This window comes from Tachypleus tridentatus, chromosome 10, assembly GCF_004210375.1.
Source record: "Tachypleus tridentatus isolate NWPU-2018 chromosome 10, ASM421037v1, whole genome shotgun sequence".
Taxonomy (NCBI): Eukaryota; Metazoa; Arthropoda; class Merostomata; order Xiphosura; family Limulidae; genus Tachypleus; species Tachypleus tridentatus.
Window position 1 is genome coordinate 22,969,170 of NC_134834.1, and position 14,147 is coordinate 22,983,316.

Consider the following 14,147-nt stretch of genomic DNA (forward strand, 5'->3'; position numbering starts at 1 on the left):
TAAGATTCTCAAGAGCATAGATATCCAAATGCCTTTTATTCACTTCAAACAAAGGCATAAAATACGTCTTACAGAGAAAAATTATAAAGTAAAGGAGTCAATAAGGATTCAACAGGAAGAAAATGTTTTGTCAGGTTTTGTGAATCTGACAATGACCAAAGAAGGTCGAAACATTGTTCGCTCCTCTACATACCGCTTTTTCTACCCATACCAGCTGTTTTTACATATGTAGGCTTATATTTGTGTGATGTTTTTCATACATTAGCTAGTTCTTGTTTTAATAGCTGTTTTTATAAACTTGGCTAAACTGAAACACAAATTACCATTATTGTTAGTATTTTAAAAACTAACAGATTTGGTTATTATTCAGGTAAATTGTGTAGTTCGTCATGTACACTCTGTCCTTAAGGTGACAGATTTCGTCCCTGAACTAAACTGTTTCAAAATAGGCCACCATATTTAAACCTATGGAAAATTTAATGATTAAAAAGCCAGTTTAGCATGGGTTTTCAACACTGATTGCCTTCTACTAAACTGTACAAAATGCCTCCCGCTAGTACAGCAGTATGTCTCCCGATTTACAAAGCTAAAATAAGGGGTTCGATTCCATTCGGTGGGCTTAGCAGATAGCCCAATGTGGGTTTGCTATTAGAAAACACACAATAAACTGTACAAAATACTTGCATATGATGACATACTCACTTTACTCTCACCATCTTCATTAATTCGATAGTGGTATACTCGTCCATCATAGCGTAGAGATATTGACCTTTGACCAGGAATACTTTCACTTTCTCTGACTAAAAAGCTTCCATTGATCCCACTGCTGAGAAGGTACTCCGCTGCATTTCTAGAGATGGGTCCGTGGTACCAAGAGTGTTTTTCCAAACTGTTGACAGGAGTGATGTAGTTGCTAGGGACCCAACCAACTTGACCTGAGCGTGATTTGCTCACACCACTCGCCTGTTCTGTTGTATGATAACACTGCACTTGGTCCCCTATTTAACAAAATTGAAAGCAAAAGATAAAGAAACTTAAAAGCAAAATTATCATCATACATTTACAGGTTTAAGATTGCGGTTTTAAACTTAGGGTTACTTGGTGCTAAGTGTATAATTACCTTAAGTCACCAAAACAATTCAATTTAATTTTGAACATATGATTAAACATATAAATGAAAAAGGAAAAAGGTTTTAGTATGTACATTTACCTTCACATTAAGCCTTTTGCTGAACAAGCAGTATTGCTAAGTATATGGAAACATCATGATGAAAAAAACAGCCCAAACTCATGATGCTTGTTTAGCACAACAACAAATGAAAACAAATTTTGAATCAAACAATGCTCAAATTATCTTTAATTCTAATATTTCAATAATATTTCTATATTTAACTTAAAAGAACTGCAATATAACCACACTATACCTTTCTTGAGAGAAAGTTGGTTATCTCCACCAGACTGGAAATCATACAGTGCTACAAACAATTGTGGATCGGAGTCTTCTGGAGCCAGGAGATTCTCCTTGGACATCCACCGTGAAGACCCATCATTAGGGATGGATAAATTACTAATATGATCTCCAAAGTCTGGAATATCTGGCAAAGGCCTGCTTTGCATCAGGGCTTCTGGAAACAAGTGATTAAAATAAAAGCTAATGTTTTGACATACATATGTATTTAAATATTACCTTTACTCTGGTTTTCATAAAATGCATTAAATAAACTGAACGTATTGCACAGATTATATCCTGCTTTTTCAACTCTGCTCAATTTTACCTAACAAAATAATTAAAAAAAAACCTATCCAATAAATACTACATGTATGTTACAACACTAAGTTGTTGAAAAATCCAGAGATATTAAAGTATATTATTATATGGCTCACATTCAACAGATAAAAAAGATGTCCATCCTTAAGTAGAAAATTGGTAAGTCATATATTTAGTGGCACCTATACCTGACAAAGGTTACCTGTCTAAGATGTTATATATCAATCACATGATAATATATCCACCTTATGCTTTATGGTCCCTTTGGTATATCTTCAACAACTCATTGATATTTTTTAACTTAATTTCACAAAGTATATCATTCATTCATTCATTTTCTACATGAACCACGTAACGTCTGGAAGGTAACTCACACAAAAACTCAAATATAGTAGAAATTATTATTAATTCACCTAGTGATATGCTAAGCATTAATTTCCATGCAACTACAGACTTTGTTTTTAGCATTAAGTTTAGATAATTTCAGTGTAACTTTTGTAATTAAAACTCATAAAACTGAATTACATTCTATTTGCTCCACCCATCGAGCCAAACATGCTCACCCTTTCAGCCGTGGGGGAGTTATAATGTTACAGTAAATCCCACTATTCGTTGGTAAAAGAGTAGCCCAAGAGTTGGCAGTGGGTGGTGATGACTAGCTGCTTTCCCTCTAGTCTTACACTGCTAAATTAGAGACGGCTAGCGCAGATAGCCTTTGTGTACCTTTGCGCAAGATTTAAAAAAACCAAACAAACAAACAATACATTCTATTCTTGAAATTTTAATCAGAATAAAGTTAATTATTAAGTTTAGGTTGTGAACTCCAGAACAGTGAAACAGGGATTAAACATTTTCATTCACGAGTTAAAAGATTATTCCATGAAAGTGTGTTCTCTGTCTTTTCATCTATCTTTCTATCTGCTCATCTTTTTGTTACACAAAAAAATCCTGACAAAAATTCATGTACGTACATTAACCTCAAACATAAAGTACACAAGTTAACAGTACACGAGTCTTTAATGTATCATATTTAATGTTATCTACTCAATGAAATATTCGAGTTGTTTCTTTTCACTTAGTTTTCTTATGGACGTCTGAATAATATGGTGGAGTTTAATTCTGTAAATATTTTACTTGGTTAATATAAGCCGACTGTGAAATATTCATTTTTTTTTATATACAAAACGGCATATTTTTAACACTGTATTATTTAATACCAGTACACAAATGATTCTCGTTTTTTACATTTATTACCGGTTTTGAAATCTTGCCAGCATACATTTACGTTTAAAGGTCTCAAATAACAATAATTATAAAAACGTGTTACATTCTTGTTATATTAACACATTTAGAATGAAGGACGGTATTTCTATGAATCAGTTTCATGCGTGATAACCTCATTTAGGCTTAGGCTTACCATTTCATACGGAGTAAGCACACGTTTCTAAATGAGGGAAAAAAAAACGAACGGAAAATTAAAAGGAACCACACGTCTTCTTGCTACATTTAATCAAGCAAAACAAGCGCCGGTGCCGCCTTTATTTGACGGGCTGAAAGTTTCGGCTCAGCGAACCTACAAAATCAAGCGAAGGGAACATATTACATGCATGCATCAGCCTACCAAATTATCTAACCTTAAAATACATACGTCGTTTCTTAGAATTTGACCACTAAGGTATGCACACTTCTGCAACAGAACGTGTGGTAAAGAAGCAGCGTTAACAACAAAGCACCGCAGATATCTTTTGAAACGAACGCGCTATTGTCACAAAGAACGAGGAATTTTAAAGCAAAATGTGTGGCTATCCAGTCTCTATTCAATCCATAACCCAAAAGAGAGGCTTAAACGCAACTAAATAACTCAACACTTGATATACATTTCACCGTTCAAAACAGTTTATAACTTTGACATCATTCTGAATAGTCGGTCAACGAAACGCTGTCTTACTTAATAAACGAATTGCTTATTTGAATAAGTAGTAATTAAAGGGGTGAAGAACAGGAAGAGGAAAAATGAAAAACACGTCACCAACTGCTCAGCACGCTTAGTTGTTGTTCCATTTAAAATGTACACAGAAAACGAAACTATGATGCGTCTGGGTGTATTACACGTTACAATAAAGAACACATAAAAGGTCTTTAAGTTCATACGAGGTTTCGTTAAACATCAGATAGAAGCTAAACACACGAAACTATTTGTATAATAACTTTTAGACAAATTGTTTCACCAGAAAAATTACAAGACCGTTTTAGTGTGAGTGCTTGTGGGTTAACCAGTTCAAAACCCAATTATTATACCTATCATTTTGAACTGCATCAGAAGTTCTGCCTGTAAAAGATTTGACTAAAAACTTGTGACGATTGTACTAAATTATACGTTCATAATGTTAATACTGTGATGACGTATGTCTTTATTTTTAAATTTGTATTGAAAATTTATCACAGCCTTTGATCACCAAACAACAAGGCGACTAAAAACCAGCTAGGTCCAATTCTTTTTCGTTAGATCGTCGCCGAAATACCCATTTGGTATCAGACGAGCTAAACACTTTTCACAATATGCTAATCTTTTCTCGCCTTATATAATATATAACACAGGCTTGAGATGGTTTTATTGTCTTAACATATTTACGTTAGATGGTAATTTTTGTACGCTGAATTCGAAAATGTCCGTTTTTCTCCACCACGTGCAGCTTTTTCACAAACTATCATATGTACTTTTACATAATTTAATCGTTTTCATTGAAGTCGAGTTTCATTTTGTTATGCTCAAAATGCTGACAACCACTGGCTATAGATTCTTTGGACCAATCGCGACGCGATTGTTATCGATCATTCTAGAACCAATAAACGACACAGTGCTAATGTATAAACGGTTAACAGGCCGCAAGGGGTGCCATTTCTGGTTATTATTTGTTTATGCGTGCAATTTGACATTATTTTGTTATCTTCAATACTATTTATTCGTCACTATGTCAACAAGAGGTCATGCAAATAATCCAAACATACTGTTATATTTGTGGTAAAGAAATAAAGGCAAAACACTACAGTATGTGTCAAAAAAGCATATAATGCATATTTTGGAATAAAACTTGGGGACCAACACAAATCGTGTTCCTACAAAATTTGCACAATTGTGTCATAGCGTTGAGGAAATGGACTAAAGGTAAGAAAACATATATTTGCCTTTGAAATTAAAGAGGTCTGGCGGGAGCCTAGAAACCACAAAGATGACTGTTACCTTTCCTCAAGTAACATGCAAGGCTATAACACTTAAAATAAACAGAAACTTTCTTATCCAAACCATCGACCTGTTGTACCTATAACACGGTATACAACACATATCCATTTGCTGATACAGTTTCATCTGGTTCTGAATCTGATGTCAACAGAAATTATGACAGATTGTTTTCAACCTGAAACATCTGGTGAACCACAACTTTTCACACAAGGTGAACTTAATGATTTATTTGGTGAGAGATATGGGCCTTCCAAATAATTATTCAAATATTTTGGAGTCCATACTTTGAGGTAAGAACTTTACTTTCTCCGTGGACATTACTCTACTGGTACAGAAATGGTGAGAAAGAGTTTATGACATACTTTTTGCACAAATGTCAACCTACTTATTACAACAATATCACTGAATTAATATTATTACTAGGAGCTGCAGTCTGTGAACCAAGTGAATATGGACTGTTCATTGATTTCTCCAAAAGAACTAAAAATTTGTTCCCTTTTACAATGGTAACGTATGTGCATCTGTTCCTATTGCTCATTCGGTTCACTTGAAGGAAACGTACGTAAATCTCCAACTTCTTAACAAGACCAAATACAAATAACATGGTTGGCTACTTTGTGAAGACTTAAAAGTCCTTTGTATATTGTTGATTCGACGATCTGATTATACAAAGTTTCTATGTTTTTTGTGTGAATGGGACAGCAGAGCACGAAATCAGCATTGGATACAGAAGTAATGGTCATACAGAGTCAGTCTGACACAAGGATCGAAACACATTGAACGTGAAAGTTAACACAAAGAAGTCCTATTAGCTCCACTTCATATAAAACTGGACTCGAAGAAGCAGTCTGTAAATGTTTCAGACAAAGGCGGTGACCGTTTCAGGTATCTATGCGGACAATTCCTAGTTGTTGCAGAAACAAAATTTGAAGTGATTTTTGTTGGACGTTAGATCAGGAAATTGACTTCATGATGTTTGATTACTGATGGACATTGAAACAAGAATCTCCAGACACAAGACATAAAAGACTACAACACGTGGTTTTGAGACTAAAAGACGCATGTTTAACAAACACAATATCATACTCGTGTAACATCAACGAACGCTCTACCCTTTCCTTCAGTTTGTTTGTAGTTTTGTTAATAAACACAATAATTAAACATACTCACTTGGGTAAAGGATATAATAATTTGACCCGAGTTAAAGGTTTTTTTCGGGATCCCAATTTGTGAAAAACAAAATCCCTAAGTGGTGGAAAAAATATGTATTATTTTGGAAATCTGCGTTGCTGAATTATGAAAAAATCCATAATTTTACGAAGTTTAAATTCGCAGGTCTGTCTTGTTTACGGAATTAACCATACGTTCACATATTAACTCGAAGTATATATTTTAAATGTAAGATGGATATAACCAACATCCACAGCTTTCAACAACGATTATTTAAAGTGTAATTCCTCATGCAGTTTGGGCCAGTTGTATATCTTAAAGGTTTTAAAAAAAATTAACTAGAGGAGCAGTCGGTAAAGGGCATACTTCTGTCACGTTTCATCAAAATCATAATATTTCGAGTTACAGAGATAAAAAAGTGTGAAAAATCCGTCTCCATGTCAGCAGAGGGATATTTCGGATTTTCGTAACCTTTGACCTTGATCCCCAAACGCTAATCACTTCTAAGTTGCCCCCCGCTAGTACAGCGGTATGTCTCCGGATTTACAACGCCAAAATCAGGGGTTCGATTCCCCTCGGTGGGCTCAGCAGATAGCCCGATGTGGCTTTGCTATAAGAAAAAAAAACACACACTTCTAAGTTGAGGCACAGTTCAAATTTATACCAACTTTCGTTCAAATCTATTCAGTTTTTTTTTTTTTTTTATCAGGAACCTTGTTGACAAATACACAGACACGGAGGGGTGAAAACATAACCTCCGTCCACTTTCGGTGGTGGAGGTGAAAGAACCAGTAAAAATATACGAGACGTTTTTGTTTTTTTTTATTTCGTACAAAGCTACACGAAGGTTATCTGGGCAAGCCGTCCCTCATTTAGCAATGTAAGACTAGAGGGAAGGCAGCTAATCATTACCACCCACAGTTAACCCTTGGGCTACTCTTTTACCAACGAATAGTGAGATTGAGCGTAACGTTATTACGCTCCCGCGGCTAAAAGGGCTAGCATGTTTGGTGTGACGGGAATTCGAACCCGCGACCCTCGGATTACGAGTCGAGTACTTTAACCACCTGGTCCCTATACGAGAAGAATATAACACTTTCAGTAGAAGCAGAAATGCGAGTTTCGGTACGCACCATCTTGGCGGGTCATACTTACTTATATCTTAACAGTTTATAATGGCATAGTTTGCGTAGAATATGGTAATAGTTCACGAACGTAACACGATCACGACTACAAACCAGTTAAGTCCAGCACGTGTGCGTGACGTGTATAATAACTTGAAAGAGATAGAACGTTTATCGTTCAGCACAGTTTCATTAACAAACTTGGATCCGTCAAAAAAATCTTTAAAAGTTATAAACACATAATCGTCACGTTCAGTGTACAAGTTTATATGGATTTTTTTAAAGGTGCCTAATTAGTGCCTTTCGTCGTAAATAACTATTTTATCTATGTCTTTAATTAAAAACTAGTAAATGGTCGAACGTTATCAAAGGGTATTTTTTCGTTTGTTTTATTGTCGTTATGTTTGTTACGATAGGTGGCACTATCGTAAAAATGGCGTCAAAAGTATCTGACATTTGAATCTTAAAACACCGACATTTCATAAATCTCACGTTTAAAACGCATTGTACCGGAAAAGAACACGAGTCTTGAATCATACATAATAAACTTAAGAGACGACATCCTATGTGCACTGTATTACCGTGAAATACAAATCGACGTATCACACTCCATTACTCCATTCTAAACAGATTGTTTTGAAAACAGTAAGAACGGAAGCACGACTGAACGTGCATACACGCATGTCTGTATCAACAAGATCCCTTGTTCACTACACGGGATTCGAGTTTTCATGTTCGCACGTGTGAATATATGTACAAATATACCGCACATTCTTAACTTATTTTGACCCGCGTTTTCGAAAGCAGGCCAAGAAATCTATCATCACGTTCCGCTCTCTCTCTCTACTAGAGTATTTATAGGCTAATTTTCATCTGCAACGTACACTCTTTTCACTCTGTATTGCACCAAAAAAATCCTTCCACAAACCCTACGTAAAGCAACTTTATAGAAAGACTTATCTGATCTAGGCTGTCACTGTATTATGCAAACTTGATATATAGCTCAGTTTTCCTAGGTTACGAAGCATACATACGTATATGTGTCATCGGCAGACACAATAGTATGGGCACGATTTTCCTACAGGGCGACTTTTCGTTCTCTTCGCTTTTACATTTTGACCGCTTGAAGTGACACTGGAATCAAATTGTGATAACAAAAACAAAACCTACTACAACTAACCTTCTTGCTGTAACCCATACTCTTTCCTTTTAACAGAGAAAATGGCACAAACGTACTGATGACGTTTCAGAAGAAAAAGTAATCAAAAATTAAAATATGTACATGCTTTTCTAAATGAGAAAAAAATAATTGAAACTTTATACGTTAATACACGAAACTACAAGTCAACAGCGAATTGTGAAATACTGTTACGCGAGCTGTGGAGAGACAGGATGTAATATTGATCAGGTTTCTGCAGGACAGGCTTTAACAGGGTGTTCGGAAAGTCACTGTGCACTTGTATATTTATTAACAGACATGTTTCAATATAGAATAAAGGAGGTAAATATGAATGATAAATATAAACAATGTTGAAAGTGACCCCCGTTGGCATCAATACAGGCCTGTATCCTTCTTATTTTGTTTCTAAACACCGCTATCAATTGCTGGCTTGAAATAGACTGAATGAATGCTGTTATCGCTGCTTTCAAAACTGCACAGTGACTTTCCGAACACCCTGTAGAATCAGTGTTGATTGTATGGTCAGATATTAAGGCCACAATGACCGCGATTTTTGTGTATAAACTCAAACACTCCCTACAAGCGTAACGTACCTCACTGAAGTGCTTAATAAAATACAAAGTTCATGTCAGCAACTCTGAACGAACCTAATACTTCCGACTTATTATGAAGAGTCCGGCTATCAAAGTCCAACGGTTACGAAAGTTCGTTCAAGGAAACTTTTTAAAAAAATAGATGAACAGATACATATCTTAAAGCATGAATAACTGTGCGACATATGATTTCAGACTAAATACCTGTTTGTTTTGAATTTCGCGCAAATCTACACAAGGGCCATCTGCGCTAGCCATCCCTAATCTAAGACTAGAGGGAAGGCAGCTAATCATAACCATCCATCGCCAAATCTCTTACCAATGAATAGTGTGATTGACCGTGACGTTATAACGCCACCACGGCTAAAAAGGCGAGCATTTTGGTAAAATGGGAAATCGAACCCACAACTCTCAGACTGCGAGTCGAGCGCCCTAACCACCTGTCTATGCCGGGTAGACGAAATACTTAACGTTTTGGTCAGACACCTTCATCTAGAGGCTTGGCTAGAGAAACAAACGAGATATGAGTCTCAAACGTGTACTTTACGATATATTTTTAGAATGAAAGTGTATTAAACACGAAAGTTTCTTGCAAGTTCTTGTACACCACATTTTTAAGCATTGTTATGAATGTTACAATTTAAACGTGTGACGTCGTAAAAATCTTTAAACTAATTTTTTTTCGACATTTGTCTTCATTTCGGGTTCAGAATCATAGACGTGTGAAATTAGTCTTCCACATCTAACACAAATCATTGACAGAGGATTTTCGTACAACACCTCATCATTCGGAATGAACGGGAAGACATGATGTATCTTCTGATAAGTTATTTAGGTACATGCATTACAGTAATTAAATACGATAAGATTGTATTGCACATCTATCATTTGTCTAACACTAGTCAGTGTCAAGAGATCTTTCGCACAATACCAAAACTCGGATGGAGTATCACTCAGTTGGTATTTACATAATAAATAATCTAAAATACACGTAAGGCATTAGAAACCAGTGAGCCTAAAGTTTATTATATAAGGTACGTAAACATCCATATTCTTACACATTTCTCATTATATAAGGTACGTAAACCTCCATATTCTTGCACATTCCTCATTATATAAGGTACGTAAACATCCATATTCTTGCACATTTCTCATTATATAAGGTACGTAAACCTCCATATTCTTACACATTTCTCATTATATAAGGTACGTAAACATCCATATTCTTGCACATTCCTCATTATATAAGGTACGTAAACATCCATATTCTTACATTTCTCATTATATAAGGTACGTAAACATCCATATTCTTACACATTTCTCATTATATAAGGTACGTAAACCTCCATATTCTTACACATTTCTCATTATATAAGGTACGTAAACCTCCATATTCTTACACATTTCTCATTATATAAGGTACGTAAACCTCCATATTCTTGCACATTTCTCATTATATAAGGCACGTAAACCTCCATATTCTTGCACATTTCTCATTATATAAGGTACGTAAACCTCCATATTCTTACACATTTCTCATTACATAAGGTAGTAAACATTCATATTCTTGCACATTCCTCATTATATAAGGTACGTAAACATCCATATTCTTACACATTTCTCATTATATAAGGTACGTAAACATCCATATTCTTGCACATTCCTCATTATATAAGGTACGTAAACATCCATATTCTTACATTTCTCATTATATAAGGTACGTAAACCTCCATATTCTTACACATTTCTCATTATATAAGGTACGTAAACCTCCATATTCTTGCACATTTCTCATTATATAAGGCACGTAAACCTCCATATTCTTGCACATTTCTCATTATATAAGGTACGTAAACCTCCATACGTAAACCATCCATATTCTTGCACATTTCTCATTATATAAGGTACGTAAACCTCCATATTCTTACACATTTCTCATTATATAAGGTACGTAAACATCCATATTCTTGCACATTCCTCATTATATAAGGTACGTAAACATCCATATTCTTACATTTCTCATTATATAAGGTACGTAAACATCCATATTCTTACACATTTCTCATTATATAAGGTACGTAAACCTCCATATTCTTACACATTTCTCATTATATAAGGTACGTAAACCTCCATATTCTTACACATTTCTCATTATATAAGGTACGTAAACCTCCATATTCTTGCACATTTCTCATTATATAAGGCACGTAAACCTCCATATTCTTGCACATTTCTCATTATATAAGGTACGTAAACCTCCATATTCTTACACATTTTCATTATATAAGGTAGTAAACATTCATATTCTTGCACATTCCTCATTATATAAGGTACGTAAACATCCATATTCTTACACATTTCTCATTATATAAGGTACGTAAACATCCATATTCTTGCACATTCCTCATTATATAAGGTACGTAAACATCCATATTCTTACATTTCTCATTATATAAGGTACGTAAACCTCCATATTCTTACACATTTCTCATTATATAAGGTACGTAAACCTCCATATTCTTGCACATTTCTCATTATATAAGGCACGTAAACCTCCATATTCTTGCACATTTCTCATTATATAAGGTACGTAAACATCCATATTCTTACACATTTCTCTTCATTTGCCCATTTCCGATTCAAATTCATATGCGTGACAGTTAGAGATTTAGGCCTATTAATCTTTAACGGTTCAACAGCGCCATCTCTCGATGTTTGAACGGTAAGTTAAAAAAACATTATCAGTTTTCAAAATGACACACAGCTGTGTCAAACTGTAATTCTAATTCAGGACACAAACTAGTTATAAAAAATACACAATGGGCTGTCTGTGCTATGCCCACCCCAGGTGTATAAATTCGATTTTTGGCGCTGGAAGACCGTAAACTTACCAAAGAGCAACTAGTTGATGTGAATACTTTATTTCTATTGATTGTATTTGTTGCTGTTGTTTGTTCCCCCCCCCCCAGATATGGATTACTTCGGATAATTTCTGTCTCTGAAGTATTTTGTCTTTGCTGAGTTGTACTGTTTAAATGGGAAAGGTTGATTTTAATTTTAACTTACTGGTGAAGGGCAATGATCATTTTAAAGTTTAACAAGAGAACCTGTGTAGACAACTGAAGACAGTGTGCAGGGTCGTTCTGTCACCGATATACATCTCTCTCCACAAGACTTCCATTCTACGTCGTATATTATATTTTGGGCTACACATTTTTCTCCAGCTCCGTTGTTTCTGGTAATAGACCCCCTTCCCCCGAGCTAAAAGTAGAGTGGGCAACTGTTCTTTGAGGTTTTACCCACGTCTGCATTAACCTGAAGGCGAGATTTTTTAGTTAAGCTTTTACTGTGTCACTGAGGTATGGCATACCTAGTTTTACTTTTGGTGATGTATCAATGATATACAATATGATCAGGTTTACATTTGTTGATATGTCACTAATGGTATTACTATTTTTACTTCTGGCGATGTGTTACTGATGTGTGGTATGACTAGGTTTAGTTTTAGTGATGTGTTACTGATGTGTGGTATGACTAGGTTTAGTTTTAGTGATGTGTCACTGTTGTGTGGTATGACTAGGTTTAGTTTTAGTGATGTGTCACTGTTGTGTGGTATGACTAGGTTTAGTTTTAGTGATGTGTCACTGTTGTGTGGTATGACTAGGTTTCGTTTTAGTGATGTGTTACTGTTGTGTGGTATGACTAGGTTTAGTTTTAGTGATGTGTTACTGATGTGTGGTATGACTAGGTTTAGTTTTGGTGATGTGTTACTGATGTGTGGTATGACTAGGTTTAGTTTTAGTGATGTGTTACTGTTGTGTGGTATGACTAGGTTTAGTTTTAGTGATGTGTCACTGTTGTGTGGTATGACTAGGTTTAGTTTTAGTGATGTGTTACTGTTATGTGTTATGACTAGGTTTAGTTTTAGTGATGTGTTACTGTTGTGTGGTATGACTAGGTTTAGTTTTAGTGATGTGTTACTGATGTGTGGTATGACTAGGTTTAGTTTTAGTGATGTGTTACTGTTGTGTGGTATGACTAGGTTTAGTTTTAGTGATGTGTTACTGATGTGTGGTATGACTAGGTTTAGTTTTAGTGATGTGTCACTGTTGTGTGGTATGACCAGATTTAGTTTTAGTGATGTGTTACTGTTGTGTGGTATGAGTAGGTTTAGTTTTAGTGATGTGTTACTGATGTGTGGTATGACTAGGTTTAGTTTTAGTGATGTGTTACTGTTGTGTGGTATGACTAGGTTTAGTTTTAGTGATGTGTTACTGATGTGTGGTATGACTAGGTTTAGTTTTAGTGATGTGTCACTGTTGTGTGGTATGACTAGGTTTAGTTTTAGTGATGTGTCACTGTTGTGTGGTATGACTAGGTTTAGTTTTAGTGATGTGTTACTGTTGTGTGGTATGACTAGGTTTAGTTTTAGTGATGTGTTACTGTTGTGTGGTATGACTAGGTTTAGTTTTAGTGATGTGTTACTGATGTGTGGTATGACTAGGTTTAGTTTTAGTGATGTGTTACTGTTGTGTGGTATGACTAGGTTTAGTTTTAGTGATGTGTTACTGATGTGTGGTATGACTAGGTTTAGTTTTAGTGATGTGTCACTGTTGTGTGGTATGACTAGGTTTAGTTTTAGTGATGTGTCACTGTTGTGTGGTATGACTAGGTTTAGTTTTAGTGATGTGTCACTGTTGTGTGGTATGACTAGGTTTAGTTTTAGTGATGTGTTACTGTTGTGTGGTATGACTAGGTTTAGTTTTAGTGATGTGTTACTGTTGTGTGGTATGACCTAGGTTTAGTTTTAGTGATGTGTTACTGTTGTGTGGTATGACTAGGTTTAGTTTTAGTGATGTGTCACTGTTGTGTGGTATGACTAGATTTAGTTTTAGTGATGTGTTACTGTTGTGTGGTATGAGTAGGTTTAGTTTTAGTGATGTGTTACTGATGTGTGGTATGACTAGGTTTAGTTTTAGTGATGTGTTACTGTTGTGTGGTATGACTAGGTTTAGTTTTAGTGATGTGTTACTGATGTGTGGTATGACCAGGTTTAGTTTTAGTGATGTGT

At 35.3% G+C, this 14,147-nt stretch overlaps 1 pseudogene across 1 annotated transcript in view; it reads right to left on the bottom strand.

The window, feature by feature from the left end:
* Positions 1–14,147, bottom strand: part of LOC143228878 (tyrosine-protein kinase Abl-like) — a 128,383-nt pseudogene that overhangs the window by 93,418 nt on the left and 20,818 nt on the right. The window contains exons 2-3 of the transcript XR_013015487.1: positions 1,415–1,625; positions 703–989 (exon numbers count right to left, since the gene is read on the bottom strand). The product of XR_013015487.1 is annotated as a tyrosine-protein kinase Abl-like (transcript). The remainder of the gene's footprint in view (positions 1–702; positions 990–1,414; positions 1,626–14,147) is intronic.